The sequence below is a fragment of the Megascapheus bottae genome, chromosome 2, assembly GCF_031878675.1.
Source record: "Megascapheus bottae isolate mThoBot1 chromosome 2, mThoBot2.hap1, whole genome shotgun sequence".
In the NCBI taxonomy this organism is placed as follows: domain Eukaryota; kingdom Metazoa; phylum Chordata; class Mammalia; order Rodentia; family Geomyidae; genus Megascapheus; species Megascapheus bottae.
The window spans coordinates 55,574,842-55,600,680 of NC_143510.1; the positions used below are offsets into that span (position 1 = coordinate 55,574,842).

At 35.4% G+C, this 25,839-nt stretch overlaps 1 long non-coding RNA gene across 3 annotated transcripts in view; it reads right to left on the reverse strand.

Annotated features, from left to right (window-relative positions):
• LOC150067136 (uncharacterized) overlaps window positions 1–25,839 on the reverse strand; it is a 44,668-nt gene that overhangs the window by 11,392 nt on the left and 7,437 nt on the right. For 2 of the 3 annotated variants that reach the window (XR_016539448.1, XR_016539451.1), the window contains exons 2-3: window positions 23,921–23,987; window positions 21,517–21,608 (exon numbers count right to left, since the gene is read on the reverse strand). This is a non-coding gene — a long non-coding RNA (uncharacterized LOC150067136). Of the gene's footprint in view, window positions 1–9,190; window positions 9,558–21,516; window positions 21,609–23,920; window positions 23,988–25,839 lie in introns of those variants that run through there. The other variant, XR_016539450.1, reaches the window with a different exon arrangement.

Below are 25,839 nucleotides of genomic sequence, written 5' to 3' on the forward strand. Positions count from 1 at the left end.
CAGTGATTTAATTTGGTACGAACCATTAAAGCAAACATTGTGGATGCATTTAAAACCGGAAAGTACAATTACCATGTGCTCTACAACCTCACTACCTAGGACATGAAATCAGTGTGCTGAACAACAGAAACAAAAAGATATTCCTGTCTTTGCTAAAGGATTGGTCACAACAGTCACAAAATTAAAACAGCTGAATTGTCTGCCAAATGACAAAAAGGTAAAGATAATGGATGGATACTATAATGGAATAATATTTAACCAGGAAAATGATAAAATTTTTGCCATTTATGATGTTATGGATGAATTTGGAACAGGTATACTTTAAATGATATATCATTTTCTTTTTGAAATTGTGTTTATGATGTAAAGGTATTTTAAAATGTTTGAAGACATTTTATAAAGAAGAAAACATATTTTCTGTGTTTTGTTTATGACTAGACCTAAAATCAGTAAGTAAAAATATGAATCAGGGCCAGGAGTTTGGCCTAGTGGTTAAAGTGCTTGCCTCGCATGCATGAAGACCCAGGTTCGATTCCTCGGTACCACATACATAGAAAAAAGCCGAAAGTGGTGCTGAGGCTCAAGTGGTAGAGCTCTAGCCTTGAGAAAGTCCAAGGACAGTGCTCAGGCCCTGAGCTCAAGCCCAGGACTGGCAAAAAAAAATATGAATCAGATATCTTCAGGGTAGTATAACATGAAACCAGAGGTATCACTAGCTTTCTTTGGTAATGAAGTTCTCTGAAAAATAGGCTCTGGACATCAAGACAACAAAGAAGAATGACCAGTCTTATTGAACATATTTAAATGCTAGAGAATTTGTTGAATGAAACAACCTTTAAATTCTTTTTCTTTTGCCAGTCCTGGGGCTTGAACTCAGGGCCTGAGCACTGTCCTGAGCTTTCTCAAGGCTAGAGCTCCTCCACTTGAACCACTGCATCACTTTGTGCTTTCTCTATGTAATTGGTACAAGGAATTAACCCCGGGTTTCATGCATGCTAGACAAGCACTCTACCACTAAACAAAACTCCCATCCCTATAACCTTCAAATTTTTAAGTATTTTTTTAAATAATTCAGTCTAAAGGGTACACAAGTTCATTATCATACATCTATTATAAAATACTTGACTCAGGAATCAATATGAGAACTATTGTTAAAGAGATAAGTCATGGGCTGGGATGTAGGTCAGTGGCAAAGAGCTGGCCTAGCAAGTGTAGCCTCCTGCGTTCAATCCCCAGTACCAAAAACAAAAAGACAAAAAAAATACAGTTAAAGAGATAAGTCATTCACTGAGGAAAATACTTGGTATATCTTAGTTATGTGATTTTTTTTTGGTAATACTTTGCAAGGCAAGTGCTCTGCTATTTGAATCACATTTCCTACCCTCACATATGAATCAGTTCTTAAAGGCAAGCTAGCTAGATATCTACTAGCCACTGTTTTGATGCTGTATTTCAATGAATGTTCTCAAAACTGAGAAACCATATATTTAATGTCTTCTGAAATCAAACTTGCCTTTCTAACTAGTAAACTTAAAAAAATTATTGTCAGGATGATGTACATAAAGGTTATAGTTTCATATAAGGGAGTGAGGACATTTGTTATTGGACATTGTTAACCCCGTCATGTTTGTCTCCCACTTTCCCTCACCTCCCCCCACATCTCCAATGGGTGATTTTTTAATTGATCAATTCTGTTGCCTCAGATATAAGACAAATCCAACACTAACATCTATTTCCAACACAAATCTAACATAGGAAACATTACATGTGTGATATGATAGCTAGACCTTTGTCAAGCTAGCCTTTCAGGATTTTTCATTGTGTTTCATTTTGGCTTTGCTATCTTCTAGTCCAACTTTATGTATTGCAATAGACCAACTGCTTGTAGAAGGAAATCTTATTGGTGCTTTATTTGGGGAAAACATTTTTCTAAACCCAGTCTGTTCAAGCTTAAATAATAATAAAAGCTGTGCATGGGGTAATGGTATTCAAATAGAAAAAAGTTGTTTCAGTTTTACGTAGTGCCAATTCTCTTAGGAATTAATGCCTGTTGGAATCGATTCTTAGGATTTTTTTATTTTTCTTCTGATGATTATCCTTCTTGTCATCGTCTTTTTGTCAACTTGATGAGCAAGATGAGAAGAATGGCTGAGAAGGTTACTTAGATTCTCTATAGTATTTTCATGCCCAAAGAAATCTACTTTTGTTCAGTTAGAATCATCTAAGCAACTGAATCATTTTTTTTATTTTCTTGTTCCTGTGATCTCACTTTTTTTGGTTACACATTAAATAAATTGTTTAAGTGAGTTATGAAACTTGTATGCCAACATAAAATGTCAGGAAAATTCTACCCATACTAAAGAAACACCAGGGTAAGTAATTTCATTCTTGCATTTTAAAACTGTATTTTTATTCTCTTCTTTCTTTTATTTATTGACTTTTGGTATGGGGGATCAAACCCCAAACACTGCACTTGCTAGGTAAGCGCTTTGCCAGTAAGTTACATCCCAGCCTGTCTTTCTTACTTGTTTTAAATGAAATTTTATCTCAGGTTGAATTCTTGGAACATCAGAGAAGTCATTTGATTTAGGTAGTTTGGATATCAGAATACAGGTGGGTTGGATGGCTACTGGATTCTAATATCTCAAGTTACACTGGTAATTTTTAATGCCATCTTGAAATACCAAAATATATTTAATCTACAAAAATGAATGAGTTTTGCTAGTTGATTAACACAATCCATAAGAAAGGCCAGGAGAATTTTTTTTCAGTAAATGGAAACTTTGTAAAAAGATGTAAGAATCATAGAAAATGAGCTTACAAGGCTCTGTGAAATACACAAAGATGACATTTTCAACGATTTTATAAGTAGATGAAAAGAAACTGGAAGGCCCCTTTCATTTTTCATTGTTATTACCTACTCACTCTTAATTAAGAAATTCCAACGGCATCCTTCCTATTTGGAGTGGTTATTGTGTCTCTTTGACATTTTCAATGTCTTCTCTTTTGCATGGGACTTTCTTTCATCTTCAGCTTTTAAACAGAGAATTCTAGCCATTCTCTGAAGAAGAAGCAATACGCAGTAGAGTTCAAAACCCTGAAGATATTGTAGTCTTGGAACTGTATTGAAGATTAGTGCATTATGAGTTTGTTATTAACTCTCTTCACTATTAGGTGGACACATTCTCCCATTCTTCATTACATCAAAACCTGCAATGTAAGCAGCCTTCGGCTTCACCTCCAGTCTTGTTTCAGTTTTCTCCTGTGGGCTTTTAGTAATTCTCTCTAAATCAATATTTGTCCTTTCTATTAAAACACAAGCTCTTACAAGCAAGAAACCATTCACTACAGATTCCAAAGGAACTGAATATATGCCTGGGATTGTGATTGTTTCAATGTCAAAGACATCGAAATAAAAAAAAAATGTTCTTTAACACTGTAAAGTTTGCAAAAGGAAAATTATTCAAAATTATCTAAAATAGTTCTTGTTATATTTTTTACTTTATAAGGATGAAACTTAAGTACTTTATTATATAAGCAACTCCATGATTATAATTTTAGAGACAATTTTTATAAGCATGAGAATTCAACTATATATCTACATCTATATCTATATTTATATCTGCTACATGCCTTCCTTCCTACAGAAATAGAAGATAAAGGCAGGATCAGCTTTCTCTGATAAAAATATATTTCAAAGGGACAGAGATATAATAATGATTATATGTAGGGAAACTTTTTTTCTGCCAAGGGTCATTTGGGTATTTATGATATTATCCCTAGGCCATACCAAATTATCTGTGCAGTCAAATAGGCCAAGGGACACTGACAAGGATGTGTATCTGTCCTAATATTGATTTCAAGGACTTCCTAAGGGCAGATGGCCAGTCATTTCTGCCCTCTCTTTCTCCAGCCCCCTTCCCCTTAGGGGAAAAGGAAGAGCAAGGATCTTGATGCAGGCAAAATACTGTCTAAATGTTGGTCAAATTAAGACAAAACTGTCTATCCTGACCATATGTAAAATTTCTTTTTCTATTGATACCATTTTTCCTATTTCTTGTTCATTGAATTATTCCAAGTTTAAAAGCTATCAGCATTATTTTATAGAATGTATGTGTCCACAATTTATTTCTTGATGAGTTAAAAATCTGAAATGTATTAATTATTACTATGAACCATGAAGTAATAGTATATATGGGACATTTGCTGGCTTTGAAAAGCTGTAATCATCTATTTGCTACCTTAATTGGTGAATGTTATATTTCAATATTTGTAAGATTGAAGGCAATAAGTAATTTGTGATGGTCTAAAATCTTGCCAGTTAGCTAATATACAATATGCATAACCACTATATGTTAAAAAAAACCCACATTCCTCAAGGAGATACATCCTTCAAAGTCATCTCAACATTATCTACTTGGTGGAATATCAAAAGATAAATGCTGTATGTTCTCACATGTGGAAACCAAAACTTGGTTATTGAACCAACAGGATTATAGGAGTGGTGTTAGAAATTAGAGAGAGGCTGGTCATGGTGTGTAGAATTTTGGTTAGGAAGAATGAGACACAGAGCTCTGGGTACAACATCATGACTACAGTAAGAAAAATGTAGAGACTAAATTTTAAGTGTTGCTCTACCTTCTCCTTTCTTCTTCTTCTCTTTTTCTTTCATGAGAGTGTGGAGTAAATAGAGCATTTTAGGATCAAACAAAATAGCTGAACAGAATTATATGAATGTAAACCTAAGCAAACCATAAAACCATAAAAAGACTCTTATAAAAACATAAAAATCATTTCATTGTTTCTACTTGTGTGTTTGCTTTTACATTTCTTCGTAGATATGTTATATAGATATCAATAACAAAACACTAGCTGGGCAGAGGGTTGTTGGAACTAAGCCAAAGGCCTAGTGCAACCTGACATGCCACTTAGGACTTTCATTTTGGGGCACCCCAGCTGAGACCATCAATTCTGGTTTTAAAGGAGAGTGGTACCCATGAGAAAAACTACATTTCTGATAGTCTAGCATTACTGGATTTGTAATGGCGTAGACTCACGGTTCCTACTTCAACCATAATGAGATGAAAATGCTAAGAACATGGTCAGGAGAGTAATGCCTTTTGTTCAGGATGTGAGAAATATATACTTTTTCACCTAGTCCATGTTCACATTAGGTTGTATGTGAAAGAGAAGTAACCAATTTTAGATCACTTTTACTATACATTTCCCTACATGGTCTCTATTAAGTACATGTAAGTATTCTGATGCTCACCTTTATTTCAGAAGACTGTGAGGAGGTGATTGAAATACTTTCCTTCAAAGGCATGTAAAGATTCAAGCTCTGAAGGGCAGATAGACAGATGGACAGGCAGATGGACAGAGCAGATAGGGACCTAGTTAGAATTAAATGGGGGAATAACAGGCAGAAAGACTGAGATTCCTCAAAGAAATGAGACATTTCCACTTGCCTAATAGAACTAGCTAACAGATATTCAGCCTGTTGATGTGGGTTAACACATTCTTGACACAGTGCTAAAGTGTTTCTTATTAATTAATGCTTATGTGGTACTAGAAAATTGGTGCACAACTCAAGCATTAATGTGTGGCTTTGATTTACAAGTTTAATGTTCTTGCTTATAACACAACTAGTGTGTAAATATGTTCTCATTGTAGAAATCCCAAACACATAAGAATATAAATAGTTAAATGAGTACATGTCCTCTTTGTTTTTTTCTCTCAGCAGCCTGCTTTCATTCTTGGTAATTTATCCAGCGTAGGATCTGTTGTACAATATTGGCTGTGTCTATATGCACTTATACATGTAAATATGTTATGCACATTTTTCACATTTATGAGATCATGGTCTAAGTACTCTTTGACAACTGTGCATTTTAATTGCTTGGCTACTGTGATATTTCCATATATTTGCATACATAGACATTAGTTTCCCTTAAGGCCTCTGCATAGGTATGGCATATTCTATATTATGTAATATTCCATTTCTGAATTATTAATTTGGTCATTTGAAATATTTAGCACATGCATTGGAATTTGAAATAAAGCACTTTTCTAGAGGCTTTGTGTCTTTGTGTAACTATTCTGAGGCTTGAATTACTAAATGTGAGATTTTTCTGTCAAAATTGCAAAGCATTTCAGTCTGAGACATCTCTTAAAAGAAAATTTCAAGAGACTTGATGGAGTATGTACTTAGCACATGCCAAGTACTGAGTTTTATTATTCATGTACACATATACATTCACACACACAAGTATGCACATGTGCACACACACAGAACTTTATGGATTTTCGTCTCATGTTCCAATATCTGTGTATTCACTTTCCTGCATCTCTGTTTTTTGAGTCACTATTTTGTGTTTTTTTGTCATTCTCCCTAATATATGATATGAAACCAAATAATAAAAGTTCAGAGGCTAAATATTTGCTAGGTGAATCCCATTAGATAGCTGAGAATAACTCACTTCCTCTAGTTATCTCTTGCTACTCCTACCTTTAATTCAAATTAAATTATGTGTGTCTCTCTTTTCAGGTTTGAGTCCTCTCATACCCTTGAAATTAGTAGTATAATCAGTACATTGCTTTCTGATATGTAAGCCAGCACTCTAGAGACTATTTTAGTGCATTTAATATAGACCAGTTTTTTTAAACATGCAAAACAAAGACTTGTCTAAAAAATGATTGTGTCATTCACGTATAAGCTCCTTTCAAGATATTTGACACTGCACACTAATATGTGATATATGGATTAGAGAAGAGCATTTGTGGGTACTTACTGGTGAGTCTGGAAGAGTTTCATCCTATAAGTATACAGTAAACAGCTTCCATCTCTTCAACAGGATAATAAGCGCAGTGTGTGATGACCACGAACATCAATTCTTTGAACTAATGTTTAGTCAAAAGCATAGATTAAAAATCATTTTTTAAATCCTAAGAAGCTTATGGAACATCATGGGTTAACTTTGTCCTCTGGAAAATTTCCTTACAAAAACTAACTCCTGTAAGTTTACCGTTACGAGGTGTTTTCAGAATTTATTGCATATATTTCTGTTACAATTTTGTTTGTAGTTTTGTTTTTCCATAATCAAAAGAGCTTTATGTCAATGTCAAGAATGCAAAATGTTTAGGCGAATGTTGATGGAATATGTTCATGATTACTTACACACATTTTTACACTTTTGAGTAAAGTTATTTAGTCATGAGCATATTCTGTGCAAAATAACTTTATAAAGTGAATAAAACTCCAAGATTTTTTATTATAAATTTCCTCTAGAATGTTTTTGTCATTTTTTGTTGTCAATGAGTATTTATTCCCACACTCAGAAAATTGTTATATTGATAGATGAAGAAATATTTAGAAAACAGTTTATTCTTTCTGAAGTTATTTTTGTTCAGGCAACATATTCTATCTGCCTGAAAATACAGAAACATTGATAATAAGCCAGAAAATAACCAAGATACTTCATGTGAAAACTGAATGGAAGAAACCTCGAGTAATAATAGAAAGAGAACATTTAGTGGACACCTAATATTTGCCTGATGTGATGGGCTAAAAACCCATCTTTGTTCATATGCAATGAACAAATATGCAATGAAAAAATTTAAAACACACTATTATATAAAAACAGAAATTTGAAGACTGGGAGTTTGGCCAGTGGTAGAGTGCTTGCCTAGCATGCACGAAGGCCCGGGTTCGATTCCTCGGTACCACATACATAGAAAAATACCGGAATTGGTGCTGAGGCTCAAGTGGTAGAGCTCTAACCTTGAGAAAGTCCAAGGACAGTGCTCAAGCCCTGAACTCAAGGCCAAGACTGGCAAAAAAAAACAAAAACAAAAAAATTTGCATCCTCTTGTAAAATCTTTTAAAGTGTGCTAGAGAAATCAAGAATGACTATTTCCTCGAGAGGTAGTTACCAATTAAAAGTAAAATCTTCTCTATTGATTTGTTAAAATGTTAATAAAACAAGAGAATCTTGGAGGAAAAAACTGTGTATTTAACAAAATGCCTCAGTGGGCCAAAAAAGACAGATTTTTTTCTCTCTCATTTTTATACATGCTTGGCTCACCCTAAATTATAGCAATGTTTCATTACCACCAAGATTCTCAAGATAAAATTCGCGGTACAACTGCTTGCTAAGCAAAAGGGAAAAAAAAAGCCATAAATTGTATCTGTGCTGAGCAAATGGATTCAGAAGCTGACTTTTATTTGGCTCACAGTTTCAGTTGCAGAGCAAACTTTCTGCTGATTCTGTGGAGGATCTGGCTGAGGTCAAACAGATCATCTGATTAACATCCACAGATCTACAGGAAGGGTATGCCAAAATAGACATCTTCCGGATTGTGCAGAATGCAGATTTCTTTCACCTCACCACCTTCCATCTGGAAAGCCTAATGGCTTATGGCATTTCTTTCTTTTCCAAAAAAGAACATTTCCTTCCCTCCTTCCTTCCCTCTTTCCTTCCTTTCTTTCCTCTCTCTTCTATTTTATGTTAGCTATGAAAAATGTTGATTTTTATTCATTTGGAAGTCTTGGGGTTTGATTTCAGCCATATTCTTTCAAGGCTCTACCACTTGAGCCATGCCTCCAGACCTTGTTGGCTTTTGTTATTTTTCAGATATAGGCCAATTCTTTTTCACATATGGTCACATGTTTTTTGGCTATTCTGTTCTTAATGTTCAGTCCTACATAGACTGTCTACACAGTAACCAGGGGTGCATGCCAGTATAGCTGGCTTAATGATAGGGATAGATCTGGCTAGATTTTGTTGTGCTGCCCTTGCACCATCATAATCTATCACTGTGGCTATCTTTCATATCTCTATAATCATTTTTATTTTTCTTCCATTTTTCATATGGTTTTCAGCCTGGTCTAGGGCTCAAGATTATCTTGGGTCTACCACTGAGTGCTGAGAATATGGAGGTATGCTACCATGCCCAGAATTATGGAACTTTTTTTAATTTGTAATTTTGATTGAGCAGCTTAAGAACCACATTAATTTGATGCACTTGCTTCATTTTATAGTTTCTTGGAAAAACTTATTGTATATATCAAAACCAAGCAGAGAAGAAAAAACACCCTGTGTAATACCTACTGATTTTTTAATGTTCATAAAAGGGAGATGGGTTGGATAGATAAGTCAAATTACCTGTGAATCTGTTTATGTTAGTTTAATCTTAAGTTTGACACACAAGAGATGTCCAGGGGTTGACATTAAAATGAAAGTGCTGTAAAGAGGAAAAGCTTCTTCAAGAAGCAGGTATTATTCTTCCCAATTCTTAGGCGCTGCTTCCATTAGAAACTTAGCCAGTCCCAAGACACGGGATCTGCAATGCTCCATTAGTGTGGACACTTGGCTCTCTCTCACATACACATTTGTAATTGAGCCATCAGGGCAATCCTGCTGAGGGTAAACAAGCATTTTCAGGCTGCATTACAAAATGAACAAGAGATTGGGGCTTAGCTGAAATCCTGGAGTCTAGGACAAGCTGGTCATTGCCAGTCTGGATTCTTTTAGCCGGTCCCAGTCCATTTGATGATCCTATAGATTAGAAAGTGTAATTTTGAGCAGATGTGTTCCTACGATTGTTCCTTAACCCTCATACAATATGCAAAAGAAACCAAATACCAGCCAAGGCATTACTTCATTGAAGCCAAGGCCTTATTTCCTCATTTCCCAAACCAGTTTTCCTAAATTCTGAGATACAGAACAACAACAACAAAGATACAGAATCATACATACTTAAATGAGACATTTCTTTATTTCTCTAATAAAGTAGGCAAGGCTTCTTTTGAGGGTTGCTTCCCTCCTGAAGCCTCAAAAACAGTTGTATTGAGAGGAGTTATATGGGAGTGCTGGTTTGTTATTATCTAAAACCAATTTAATTGTTTGGTCATTAAAATCCATCTATGTAACTGACAAATAATGTAAATACTTTGGAGAGTATAGATATGATTAAAATTATGGCATAAAAAAATCTCCTATTTTCTGTGATGTCTGTGAATGCCTGTGAAGGTTCTTTTTTCATCAGCTTTTTGCTTCTGTTTTTGGCATTTACTATTCATTACCAATTGATGTGAAAGTAGCTACTTACAGAGTTCTATATATCCTAAAACCCTTCACCAAGGAGCTAAACCTTTGAGGGCATGTGTTAAAACTTAAGATATTACACTCTCCTATTTCTCTTATTTGCTGTATCCATTTCATATTTTTGGATATTTTTCTAGTTTTTTTTCTATTTTATGTTGCCAGTACTGGCAATATAACTAGATGTTGTTTCTAAGTGTTTTTGGTCAAGGCTGGCACTTCACCACTTGAACCACAACTTCATTCCTGATCTTTCTTTTGTTAGTTAACTGGAGAGTCTCTGGATTTTCCCCTCCACACTAGATTTGAACTATGAACCTCAGATATAGACTTCTTCAGTATCTAGAATTAAGGTATGATCTACCCATCTTTGCTTCTTGTATCCTTTAGAGAGTAAAAAAAATTTTCCATTATGTTTAGTAATATTGTATTCCAATGATTATGAGAGAAACCTCATCTCAAGGATTTTTTTCTTTCTTTTCTTATTGTTGGGTGATGAATGGAGGGATTACAGTTACATTTGTCAGGTAGATTTACATTGCTTCTTGAACATTGATACTCCTTCCCAAGTTTTTCAAGGATTTTCTAAACAATAATTTGTCTTAAATATTGACTTTTCTCAAAACACAATGCTAAAAATAATGTAATGTTTCTTCATTAATTGTAGGGGGACAGAAATGAGTCAGACGGTAGGCTATATCACATTTACTTAAAATGTCTTTTAATATATTTGCTGCAGAAATAAAATATTAGTAAAATACAGTTTCATGAACACTTGTACATGCCAGAACCACTTAGTTTTTGGTCAGTCACAGGACTTGAACTCAAGGGGGGCTGAGCACTATCTTGGAGTTCTTTTGCTCACAGTTGACATTCTACCATTTTGAGGCACAGCTCCACTTTTGTTTTTCTGGTGGTTAGTTGGAGATGAGAGTCTCATAGACTTTTCTTTCCCTGCTGCCTTTGAACCATGATCCTCAGATCTCAGCCTCCTGATAGCTAGGATTACAGGAATCAGTTACCAGCCCCCTGCTCTAGAACCACTCTTAGTAAATTGTAGAAGTCACTAACAATAGGCACAAGAAAACCCAAAGCACAGAAAGTTAAAATGTGTATCTGCTTAGAAGGACAAATAGGAAACACACCAGTTTTGGCTTACATTTCTTCTTGGATGTTATTTTAATGATGCATGGCAGACAATTGCACCTGTAGATAGAATAGGATGCAATGTGTCCATAGGTGAGAACAATGTGTGGACTGTGTAAACCTGGACTAACTACACAGTTATTGTCCTAAATATTTTTTTCTTTGCTGAGGACACATACAATACATGGGTAGCCATATTGGAAAGAAATTTAGAATGCATTATTATTCGATGTAGTCACCCAGCTGCCCACTCCAGAACTGTCGCCTTGTGACTAGAGCTGCATGATTAGAGTCAACCTTGTGTTTCATATCACCGCTGTTATCGATCAACTTTAATGCATCCAGAGAAGAAGAAATCAGGGATAATCAAAATGAAAAGGAATTAGAGAAAAGAAGATTGACAGCAATATGTCACTCCATCTCCAAAATGTGAAGGGTTGTCATAGAAAAGAGATTAGACATATACTCTGTAGGCTCCAGGTAGTAGAACTAGAGATAATATGAGTTCAGAGAAGAATTATTTTAGTTCATTACATGACAATATTGCTTCTGCTTTGTAACAATGAACTTGGCAAGAAGAAAGATACTTTTATTGGTATCTCCCTGAAGCACTTCAAATTTCATCTGATAATTACTTTATTTATCATGAACCCAATAGTTCATTTTCCCCCTCCTGTACTATACTTAAAAAAAAGGTAAGTAGACACATGATGCAATCATTGGTTGAACATGGGGTTTAAATGTCACAATGACTTTAATTTGATTTTGGCCTCTGGTACTTACAAGCTCCAAGACTATAAACATCCATTCAGTTTCATGATATTCATTTCCTTGGTGTGATAAAAATGACTTCAACTTTCCCACTTTGGGATATTGTACTCTAGACTAAACCTTTATATTTTAGATGCAGAGAATTAGTATCATTGACTCTGAAAGCTGACTGCCATGACTGGAAATTTGTCTTTGTTCGTTCCTAACCCTGGGAACACAAGAAGTCCCATCACACTTCTGAGTTTCGTTTTTTTTCTCTGTATGATGGAGACCAGAGTGCTCATTCACTAAATCTGTTGTAAAAATTAAATGGAGAGAGAGATTGGCAAAAGATGGCAGCAGTTCAGTGTGAGTCTTTCTGAGCTCTCACCAAGATACCAGTCCTAGCATCATAGGGCAAAGTTCATACCCAAAGATAGATCCTAAGTAAGCTTTAGCACCACAGAGATCTCAGTCAGAGAGGAGAGAGGCAGAAAACCGGCACAAGAAGACAGCGTGGAGCTGTGCCAGCTGCTAGGAGCTGCCGTAGAGACAAAGCCTCCCTCCTGAACCTGAGCAGACAGCGCTTCTCAGCAGCGCAGACCTGCCAGCTCCAGACAGAGCCACACAGAGCCTGTGCGAGCCCAGAGTCGACACCAGGCCATGCACGGACCTGCCACCTTCACAGAACTGGAGAACCCAGCAATTTGTGAGTACCTCCAAGGAGAAGTTTCCACTTCTGCTCAGTGAATGGCATTGGGAAGGAATCCCCTCCCTGATCAGCTGAGAGCAGCGCCATCTTGACTGCTGACAAAGACCCTGCCAAACCAACTCGAACCAGAGAAGTGGTGCTGGCAGAGCCATCATTCAAAAGGTCAAAGGTTTTCCCAGAGGAAGCTTAGCTGGACATCGTCCCCTGTGCTAGAGGAAGTTCCTCCCCCTGGGCGGGGCCGGGTTCCTAGTAAACAAAGCAACTCCCAGCTCCAGCAACTTTTTTTTTTTCCCAATCAAGCAAAGTGATCAGAAAAATTGCAAAGCCAAATCGCATGAGAAAAACAATTTTTGAAGTGTTTGGATCCCAAATTTAGTGGAGACAAGTTTCATACCAAGTCTCCCATCCACAAAAAAAAAAAAAAAAAAAAAAACAACAACTGAAGAATACCCCTCTTTTTTCCTACCTTTTTCATTTCAATTTTTGTGTTCTTATTTTATTTTTTGCCATTTTAACTCCATCTTTCTTTTTTTATGTATGTTATGTTTCTTTCCTTCCCGCTCCCTACCTCACTTTTCTTCTGTCATTGTGGTCATTCCTAGAAACATAGTGAAAGCACAGGGTACAGACTAGATACATCCAGATACAAGAAACTTTTAGAACCCCAAACAAACCTGACCAGAATAGGACATCCTAACACCACATTACAATCCTTATAGGATTGATAAAGACCAAAGAAAGTATCCTAAAAGCAGCCAGAGAGAGGAGAACAATCACCTACAAAGGAAAAACCAAGCACAATAACCACAGATTTCTCAGCAGAGATCATGCAAGAAAGAAGAGATTGGAAGGATATATGTTATGCCCTTAAGATAAATAACTACCAACTAAGAATACTGTACACAGCTAAGCTCTCCTTCATAACTGAGGGAAAAATAAAAACCTTCCATTCCAAGGAAAAGGTGCAACATTGCATAGCAACCAAAGCAACATTACAGAAAATTCTCAAAGATGTTCTACACATTGAAAACCAACACAAACGTGATACTGACAAAGAAATGGCACCTAAAACTCATACCATCTAAGTACCACAAGAAACTGTCAACACACAGGCCCTAATGAAAACTTTTAAAAATGGCAGGAACAACTAAATATTTTGCAATCCTAACCCTATATATCAATGGACTTAACTCTCCAATTAAATGGCATAGACTGTTTAGTTGATCAAAAAAAGATCTTCAAGAGACATATCTTGCCCAAAAAAGCAAACATTTTTTGAAAATGAGATGTTGGAGTAAAGTTTGTCAAGCTCATGGCCCCCATAAACAGGCTGGAGTTGCCATCCTCATATCAGATAAAATAGACTTCGAGCTAAAATTAGTGAGTAAAGTCAAAAAAGGTAAATAAAGGGAATCTCTCCTCCAGGAGGACATAATCATCCTAAATATCTACACACCTAAACCCGGAGAACCAAATTTCATCAAGAAAGCTTTAGTTTCACTAAAACCACACATAGTTAGAAACACAGTGATTGTTGGTGACTTTAATACACCACTCTCACTTATGGACAGATCAACCAGGCAAAAACTCAACAGAGAAACCTCAGAATTGAACAACTGTATAGAGCAACTAGATCTAACAGACACCGCAGATTATTTCACCCAGCAACATACAATATATGTTTTTTTTTTCAGCAGCACAAGGAACATTTTCCAAAATAGACCACATTTTAGGGCAGAAAGCAAACCAGTGCAGATTCGGAAACACTGAAATTATTCCTTGCATTCTCTCAGAGCACGAGGGCATCAAATTGGAACTGAACACCAATCTCCATCAACGAAAACCCTGTAACTCATGAAAATTGAACAACACATTGTTGAATCACCAATGGGTCATAGAGGACATCAGAAGAGAAATTCAACAGTTTATGAAATTTAACAAAAAGGAGCACACAAAATACCAGCTCCTTTGGGACACAGGAAAGGCAGTACTCAGAGAAAATTTATAAATCTAAGTGCCTACATTAACAAATTGGCTTTTGTTTCTATATCCTAGAGGTCCTTTCATTTAGCGTCATACTATATGGCCTTATGTATCAAGGTTTTGCTCTATTGAAAAACCTCTTCTAGGGGAGTCCAAGGTTTCTACTGATTATAACAAATGAGGGAAACCATTGAGCCTATGTTCCTTTGAGTCTGGCTTACTTCACTTAATATGATTTTTTTCTAAGTCTTTCCGTTTCCTAACAAATGGGGTGATATCATTCTTTCTGACAGCAGCATTGTGTACAAATACCACATCTTGTTGATCCATTCATCAACTGAGGGACATCTAGGTTGGTTCCATATCTTTGCTATGGTAAATAGTGCTGCAATGAACATTGTTGTGCTAGTGGATTTAGTATGTCCTTGTTTCTGCATGATTGGGTAAATGCCAAGTAGTGGAATTGCTGGGTCACAGGGGAGCTTAATGTTTAGTCTTTTGAGGAACTGCCATACTGCTTTCTATAGTGGTTGAAGGAGTTTGCACTCCCACCAACAGTGTAGTAGTGATCCCTCCTGGCCACATCCCCTCCAGCATCTGTTGTTATTAGGTTTCTTGATCCTGGCCATTCTAACTGGAGTGAGGTGGAATCTCAGATTTGTTTTGATTTGCATTTCTTTTATGAACAGAGATTTTGAGCATTTCTTCATGTGTCTATAGGCCATTTTTGTTTCTTCTTCAGAGAAGACTCTTTTTACGTCTTTGGCCCATTTTTTTTAATGGGATGGTTGTTACTTTGGACAAGGAAGGGGGGAAAAAAGATGAGGGGTGGGGGTAGGGGAGAGGGAAGTGGGGACCAAGACATCTGAAAGGGTATCAATGTATGTGAATTAATGCATGTTCTATCTGGCAAATATCATGTAACCCTTCTATTAATCACAATAAAAATATATGAAAAACTAAAAATGGTTAATTGATGATAAAAAACAAAATGGAAAAATCACAAACCAACACTTTAATGTCACACCTTAAGCTCCTGGAAAAAGAGCAACAAACTAATCCTAATCTCTGTAGAAGGAACCCAGATGCCCTCAGTTGATGAGTGGATCAACAAGATGTGGTATTTATACACAATGGAATCCTATGCTGCTGTCAGAAAGAACGACATCGCCCCATTTGTAAGGAAATGGAAAGACTTAGAAAAAAATCATATTAAGTGAAGTAAGCCAGACTCAAAGGAACATAGGCTCAATGGTTTCCCTCATTTGTCATAATCAGTAGAAACTTGGGCTCTCCTAGCAGAAATTTACAATAGAGAAAAACCTAGATACATAAGGCTATATAGAATGATGCTAAATGAAATGACCTCCAGTATATAGAAACAAAAAGCCATATAATGAGTGATTGTTGTCCTTAATAGACCATGTTATCTCTCATCTCTTTTGCTTTCCCTTGGTTATCTCATATTGTTACAGTATTTCACCTTGTTATCTGATATATTTTATATATGCATATTTGGTTATTTTAAGTCAGATATGTAAGGAGGAAAGCAAGATGAGGTTCGGGGGTGGGGGGTGGGAAATGGAGACCAAGACATGAGAAAGGGTATCAGTGTATGTGAAGTAATGCACCTTCTATTTACAATAAAAATACATGAAAATAATTAAATGGAGAAGTGAAAATAAAGCTCTGTTTAAAAAGAAAACAATAGTACAATGCACAATATAGTAATATTTGCTACTAATATTAGTCTTTTAATGATAACTGTGATTATTCCAGCATGTGGAAATTGTACCTCAGATTCTACTGTTTCTCAGTTTTCCTAGTTTCCCAGTTTTGTGGGTCTTGCACATAATAAACAGTACCACTGAGCTGCATGAACTACATTTTCATCCCTAATTGTACTATTATACTGTTGTTTCCCATATTCCTCCAACTAAAATTGTATCGTAAATTATTCTCAATGTGTGTGTGTGTTTGTGTGTGTATGTGAGCGTGTATACATGTGTGTGTGTGTGTATGTGTGTGTGTGTGTATGTGTGTGTTGTTGTGTTGGTCCTGGGGTTTGAATTGCAGGGCCTGTCTGTTGTCTCTGAGGTTTTTTTGTTGTTGTTGTTGTTTGTTTGTTTGTTTGTTTTGTGTGTGTGTGTGTGTGTGTGTGTGTGTAAAAGAAGAGCATTCTACCATTTGAGCCACAGCCTCACTTTCCATTCTTTTATTTTTTTGATGTTTAATTAGAGATAAGTCAGTCCAAGATGGTTTCTAGCTTTATTTGTCAGTCTTCATTCTTCTAAGTAGCTAGGATTACAGGTGTAAACCACCAGCTCTTATGTCACTTTGGCTTTGTAAATGACTTGCCATTGTAATCTTTTAACTGGCCTATTACCTTATGGTTTCTACACTTTGTGTTCAAATTACAGAATATACCAAGTCTCACAGTCTTATTCTTTATCCTGTTTCCTATTTATGCATTTCATACTAAACCTGGACCATTTAATCTCCAGATGTTCAAATAGTATTCTAGAAATTTCTGCCTTAGCCATCCTATGGTTACTTACAAATCTACTTAGAAACTTAGAAACTTATCACAACATGGCTCTATCCTTGGTCTCCAGGAAATTCTCCCCACCACAACTTTTTTTTTGGAGGGGGAAGGTGATGGGGTTTGAATTCTGGGCCTGGGCCCTGTCCCTGAGCTCTTCAGCTCAAGGCTACAGCCCTACCCCTGAGCCACCGCCCCACTTTCCATTTTGTAGTGGTTAAGTGGAGATAAGAGTCTCACGTTCTTTAGTACCCATGCTGGCTTTAAACTGTGATCCTCAGATCTAAGTCTCCTGAGTAGCTAGGATTACATGCATGAGCTATCACACCCAGCCCACAACAATTTTTATTCTTCCATTTGACTTTTTTCATTCATGAAGCATATCTCTTGCATTAAAATTTTTATGTGAATATTTTGTGAATTTTCATAATTATTGGCACCAGTTTTAGCAAGCTAATATATCATTGTAACAATGCCAAACCCCACCCATAATGCCTTCAAATATGTGACAGGTTGGTCTTGTAAGTTTAAAATGAGTTTAAGTATATTGCTATTTCTAAATAACTGTGATATTTGATCTAATCCTGAAATTTTTCCCTCTCACTGTTGTTTTTTTTTCTTTTTAAGTGAGAGTTACACAATCACTGAACAGTTTTTAGAAACAAAACCGACTGCTTCACAAGCCTGGATGCTACAGCAATGAAAATTCTGATACTTTGAAGCATTTAATGGTTGTTTCACTTGTGAGTCATTCTCTGAGACAAATTCTTCAAGTAGAAGCTGTTTTTCTATGCTGCGATCTCATGGCCTTAGGCTAAGGATCCTTTCACCAGACACTCAAAGGCTACATTGCTATCACTCATTTCTTGCACTGAAATATATGTATTCTGAGGATGTAAATGATGCAAGCTGTTTTCTTTTTATTTGACATACAATGAGGCGGAGTAGTTGCTCAGTGAGTGCTTGCTGAAAGCGATAGCTATTTTCTGCAACTCTTAACATGGGTTACCAATGTTTTAGTACTGAACTGCCTGATATCCTAGAGTTGGAAGGGTTTTTTTTTTTTAAGACTTTCTGGATTTTCTCATATAGCTCTGGTAATCCGTGGAAGCTCAACTTCACAGTGACATTAAAATTCAACTGGCTGTGCATGGCTCTTGTTCTCTTCTAGATATTTTTCCAAGAAGTATTAGAAGGACTGTACAATATTGTATCAGAAATTCAGAATCAGAATACTCCTAAGTGTATTTCATTCCTACAGCAATTGTCTGCCTCTGACATAGGATGTTCTGTGCAGACACTCCCTATGCAATCATGAATCATAAGTCTTTCCATTAGTAAGTCAGCAGGTTAAAGTCTCCGCTTATGAGCACAATGCATGAGGAATAACTTCTCCAGGGGCCAATTAACATTATTCTGAGTAATGAATATTGAATAGAAACTTGGCTCTAATAAACTGTCTTATAAGCCAATGTAATCTGGTCACAAGAGTTGTTCAATAAGAAATTTTATGTCTGAATTAAATATGAAGAAAATACACAGTGTCCTGTACGTGTTGATTTGTTTGCCATTGGACACTGGATTTATACTGGGAAGGGTGAATGCTTACGTAGCCATACGGAGGACAGTGCCTTGTGAGTTTGAATACGAGATCTGTAACTTGTAAAGAGGACTAGAATTTTAATCATGATTAAAAACTCTTCAGATATTTTATAATGATCTCATTTAACTAGGTAACAACTGTACAATTGCCCTAACTCTGCCTGTATGTGAATATTACCTGAAGAAAAACATGGATAACATAAAAATGTGCATCTCCCACTGGCAAAAGTTTTGCATTAGCTGCTCTATGTCTGGTTTATGTTTATTTTGAAATAAGAAAAGGCATTAAATAATATCGTCCTCATTCTTAGAGTATGAATATATCATAATATCTGTAACATTCCAGAAGTTGTGTTTTTAAAAATGTTTTTCTCCTAAAAATCCAGCCTACTCTTTCATGACATTAAAAAGCAGGTTCTTTTCAAAACCAAGACAGGTGAACTGAAGAAAATAAAATATATTCCTAGTTTCAAAGCAAAATAAAAACAAATATTTCAACAAATTCATGTTCTTATTTTACCAGTGTTACAGTTTCATACAACACAATTTTCATTACCTAATATCATGAATATATGGTTTTTAGAAACTGAAGGATAGACTTTTCCTGTGTGCTGGTTTGTATTTATAAATACAAGATTGTTGGCTAAAACAGAAATAAAGGACCTCACTGAATTTGTTAAAAAATATAACCCTAAGAGCCAATTTAATTATTCACAATAAATAATTTACAGGGCAGAAAATGAAAATGAGTCAATATTTAAGTTTGAATGTGAAGCTGAATTTGAGAATGCAGTCAGGTTTGAAAATTCTTTCTTTTTTCAAGTTCTGGTTTAAAATCTATTATTGATTTATTGACATATAGTTGTTTGAATGTAGAGCCTTCCACTTCATATGCAATCTCTCACCATTGGAAACATGCCTCATTTATTTATTTTTGTTTTATTTTATATTTTGCCCAGGAACACCAGTTATCATAATCCTCTCACCTCAACCACTTGCTTAACTGTAACTAAAGGTATGATCTAAAATGACAGTCATAAAATTTATTCACAACAGAAACACACACACACTATAAATGAACACAAATTTAGATAAAAAAGGTGGTAAAAAAATCCATTTTGGACTTTGGATAAGAACAATTAAGTAGAAAGAGATACCATGTTCCTGAATGAAGAAAATCCGTATTTCAAAGATGTTTCAAATAAATAACAAACCCAACATAAATGTGATAAAGCATCTAAAATCTCTTATTAAAGTTATTTCTATTATGATTAGGAATGAAAAAGATGTAATAGATGCATTATAAATCTTTCAAATCTCTAGAATGATTCCAAAAGTTAAGGATGCTGATGAACATAATGAACCTTAACAAAAAGTTTATTAACTGATAACATGATAATTTAGTAAGTAGTCAAAAAACAGGTTCCAATCTTTCTATAATGTCAAACAGACCAATCTCTATATTGCAAACAAGGTGTACAAATGCATTTTAATGGTTCTCATTTAAAATTTTCTCTGCATTTTACTAAGTGAAATTCCAGGAGACTGTCATTGTGCCGTTTCTCAATCTATCAAGTATTTAGCCTTAATAGTGTGTGTACTTTCACACAGGGGGCTTGTCAGCTGCAGAGGAGAGAGTAGTGTTCGAGGAGCTGCTCATGCACAACATGGGAGTAACCTTCCAAAAACGACTCTTAATCTCCTGGGACACAGATCAAATCTAATGTAACTCACGAGGAACTGGTCCTTGTGGAACTATACCTGTCTGGGCATTAATTCCAGCTTTAGGCTAAAAGCCTAGTGTGAGAGAATGTACCTGTCAAAAGCTATCAAAAAATGTAAAATGAGCAAATCCTGCACCTACTTTTTTATTTTATTTTACTTTTCTGCAATTCCTTTCTATTTTTCTTTTTATTTCCATTCTCTGATTTATGAAAGAAGGCTACATTGAAGGAATTAAGAGTGTTGTTGTATGTGTGTGTATATATACATATACATACACACATGCAATGGTCTGTTATATATATGGTATGTCAGTTAATATCTATGAAAAATAAAAATTTATGAACATTCTTTATGAATATTCTTATTTATAAATATTCTTTTAAAATAAAATGATAACTTGGGTTCTCCATGATAATATCATATGTGGGAAGGTTGATATCTATGGTGGTAGATTTTCCAGGAAGAGTCTAAAGAATTTTACATAAATATTTTTAAAAAGCCCCAAAATAGAGACATTATAATGTCTAGAAGTCATGTGAAACTATAAACACAGTCATGAAAAGAGATCATGTGGATCAAATACTCATTTTCTCTATATGTGAGAAAATGTAGACTATCTATTTCAAAGTTCTTCTCAGGTTTTTATAAGGATGTTCTCATTATGCATTTTGCTTCCAGGTCATAAACCTGGTTTTTAACCTATAAAGATATATTGTTTAATGGATTACAAGAAAATGAAGGTTATGTATATATCTATTTTTCTGTGAGAAAGAATCACAAATATTCAAGGTGACATATTTTACCTGTTCTGAATAGTGTAAATCTATGATAGTCACATTTTTTCTGAAGAAAGAAAGTGTTGGTAAATAAAGCATGAGAAAAAGAGACAAAAGAGAAGAAAAGATGGACACAAGGGAAAAAAGGAAAAGAAAGAGAAAAGAAAAATGACTTACTCTATTGCAGTGAAGCTGGTTCTGCTTTATCAAAGGTTCTTTCCTTCACCAAATGCGTTAGTTCAACGAATAAGACATTATGAATTGTAAATCTGCAAACAAAGCAAAAGATGTCACATTAACCAAATATATTGGACCATACACATTTGCATTACTAAATAATTTTAGTGTAGAACAGAGTTAAGTTACGAAGTACTTCTTAAATGATTAAATGGAGCAGTTAAGATAATTTTATTACTTTTTTATTCCAATTCTGTGATTTGATATTTGTCTTTAAATATTAAGCTGGAGATTGGCTCCATAGCTCAGGGGTTAGAGCACTGGTCTTGTAAATAGTAAGCTAGTTAATTCCTAAGTTGCTATTGATAGTGAGACAGAAGAAGATTTTAATTAGATTAATATATATTATAGTATCTTGCTTCATCAGTGTCTACACTGCAGTCCTGTATATGAGTTACCATGTCAAAATCAGACAGTGATTTAATTCACCCTACAGGTACATAATTATTGATTATATTGTTGAATTATCCATCACTTTTATTAATATGTCACTCCATGCTATTTTCAAGGGGAGCCTGAAATGACTTTTTCAGAGGGACTAACTAAATTCATAGTTGGATATACGCTACTTTCATTTCTAAATGCTGTTGTAATAAAATGGAACAGAGCTGTCACTGGCTAATTTATTTCCATGTCAAACCATTTAAACTCTCCAGAGAAACTTCTGTTTAAATAAGGCATGCTTGACCAAGAAAGGTTGTCATGTATTAACTGTCTCTGTGGGGAGTTGATGTTAAAAGTATAATTGGTTCAATGGATGGAACAGAAAATAAGCTCTACTACTCTCCGTCAGAATACCAACTCCCTACTGTGTGTGTGTGTGTGCGTGTGTACGTGTGTGTGTGTGTGTGTGTGTGTGTGGTCACTTCTAACTATAAAATCCTGTGTGTGTGTGTGTGTGTGTGTGTGTGTGTGTGTGTGTGGTCACTTCTAACTATAAAAGTGCCACTGCACACAATTAACTTGGGAAGATTTTTGCTTTTCAAACTTCATGTTGCATTTTTCCCCAATTCCAAGGATATAATTTTTCTTTTTCTTTTTTTTTCTTTTTTTGGTCATGGGGCTTGAACTCTGTGTGCTGCCCCTTAGCTCTTAGGTCAAGGCCAGTGCTATACTACTTGAGTCATAGTGCCACTTCCAGTTTTCTAGTGGTTAGTTGTAGATAAGAGTCCACACCAACTTTCCTGACTGGACTGGCTTTGAACTGTAATATTCAGATCTCAGCCTCCTGATTAGCTAGGAATACAGGTGTGAGCCACCACCACCCACCTTGAGGATATTAAGGATTCTTTTAATGTAGCTCTCTGCTTTTCATTCATCTGTTAGAGGTTGAAGATACACACATTTTTTTCCTTTCTCTTTTAAAAGAAACAAGAAGATTTCTTATTTCTTTCTTGTATTCTTTCCCTCGCCTTTTTTTTTCAAGATACTAGTTTCACTTTGGTGTCTCATATTTTAGAATGATTCCAAGAAATTCCTGAAATTTCAAGGTTATGAACAGAAATATTTTATAATAAACAATAAAATCACTTTCCCAAAGAAAGGAAGAGATAAGAAAACAACTACAAATACCAGGAAAATAAAAATCCTCCTATGGTCTTAAGTATGCATTGCAAATCAGGTTCTAATTTCTTAATCATGTCATAGAAAGACAGTACTAAAGAATGGTGTTTATTTTCATCCCATCCTTTTTAAATATCTCCACTCTGTATTTTGTACAGTACTTCCATGCAAATACCCAGTGTTGATAAAGGAAACCATGAACGCACTTGAAACCTAAATCTTGGTTTATTTTAGAAAATGTTTCATTTTTCCTTTGACAGCCTAATTTATTGGTTTTATTGCTTTTCCAACAGAATTAGATGATAGCAACTTTTTCAGCTTTCAGAAACGATTGTTCAACACCACTGATGCTATTTTCTCTCAGAATTGAAAGGCATGAAACATGACTAATTTGATATGTTTCATTTTGTGATCAAACAATAGGGTATCTGGTTATCAATCCTTTGGTACGTATCTGATGTACTATGATGATAGACAACAATGTTTCCTTTCTGACTTGATTACTGGAGCTTGATTTACAAATGGTCAAAGAAGGTACAAGTCATGAAATTAGGTCTGTACTGATAGGGTACTGGGGGACCATGCAGATGAGAAGATGTTTGTGAAGGACTTTTATACGGGTCATAACTTTGACTTGTAAGGATAAAAAAGATACCATCTGTGCTCTCATTCTTTAACCTTCTGCTATGGCTAGGATACAGTCAAAATGCTGATGACAGTAAAGAAAAATCAAACTATATTTTCATCAGGGCTATTGAGAAACAAACTCAGGATGACTAACCTTGTTCCTGTCGTGAGTCATTCTTCTTAGCATCAAGAAACTGTTTACTGCAATTCCAATGTTGGTTCTGTGAGGTAATACAAAGTATCCGTTTGGATTTAAGTTTGAAATCTGTCTATATTTAATCCGTTAGAATTACATTTCTTTGTGAAATGTAATTTGTGAATTATTTATCAAGTAAAATGGCTTTATTTTAAAGTCAGAGTAGTTCCTATAATGAACCACAGAGAAAAAGTAAACTTGATTTTTATGTATCATATAGCAAAAAAGTAAAAGAGGAAAATTTGACATTCTTTTGTTTCCTTTGATCACATTTTGCTCTAGGGAAGAGAAAAATGCCATTCTATTCTGACATCTGAATACATGCCTATGATCAGTCACAATGGGTTCTGAGCCTCTGAGTGCCAGGATTTAGTGTCAAAACATCATTTTGAATGGCATCGATGTCCCTGAGATTTCTTTGTGACATTCACTTTGTGCCTCTCTCTTGTATGATTTTACTTATTGGTATACGCGGTTACCTATTTTGATTGCCCTGGCTTATCTCTGGTACACAGAAAATCTTATGGAATGTGTGCTATTTTTTTGCTAGAAAATTCTGTGACCCATAAGGAAAATTCAAACTCCTTATTACACAATGAAAGGTCCTACACAGCATCAATGATGCTGTGCTCCATGGTCTCATTTTCTTTGACCTCATCACATACATACCCTAGGTGGAAGGAGATCTGGGATGTTTTGATTTCTCACTGCAATTCTTTTTAATTTTTTAAAAAAATTATTGTGATGCATAGAGGAGTTACAGTTACATTCATCAGGTAGTAGGTGTATTATTTCTTACACATTAATATATCCCTTCTCATGTTTTTCTCCATTTCAGCTCCCTCCACCCCTCCCAATAATCTTGTTTTCCCTTTCCTATTTCAACTAATGAAACATATATACAATATACCAGGTAACACAGTCAGATAGAGCAACAATATGAGATCACCCAAAAGACAACAAGAGAAGAAAAATAACATAGTACATTAAGAAAAATGATCACACAAGATAAAGCTCTTGTTTCCATATCCTAGAGATCCTTTCATTTAGTCTCATCCTATATGACCTTGTGAATCAAGTGACTCTAGTGGCTTTAGTATGTACTTGCTTCTGGACATTTGGGTAAATGACAAGGTGTGGAATTGCTCGGTCATAGGGGACCTCTATGTTTAGTCTTTTGTAGAATCACCATACTGCTTTCCATAGTTGTTGAATGAGTTTACACTCCCACCAACAGTGTAGTAATGATCCTTCTTGGCCACATCCCTATTAGCATCTGTTGTTATTAGATTTCTTGATGATGGCCATTCTAACTGGAACTCTCACTGCAATTCTGTGTATAGTACTCCCTTCATCCATAACAAACATACCTCACCTGGATGATTTCCATTGCTAGTCTTCAACGAGCCCAGCCTTGCTCATATACCTCCTTGTACTCAACCATCCATATTTTCTGAAGTCAAGACACACTGGCACCTTATTTTAGTGTTTATCCTAAAAACAATTTCTTCAGCCAATTGGAAAGGAAAACTGATTTCCAAATAAGGAGAATATCAATATTTCCAGCCCTACTTTGTTGCCATAAAATGTATTTTATAAATTGCACAGACACTCATTTTCCAAATTCCAGTTAACAGTGTTTTGTTTTATTTTAAATTGGTTGTGGAGCTTGAACTCTGGACCTGTGCACTGTCCCTGAGCTCTTCAGCTTAAGTCTAGTGCTCTACCATTTTAGCCACAGCACCACTTCTTATTGTTTCTGGTGGTTAATTGGAGATAAAAGTATCATGGACTTTAGTGTTTGGGCAGGCTTTGAACCATGATCCTCAGATCTCAGCCTCCTGAGTAACTACGAATAAAGGTGTGAGTCATCAATG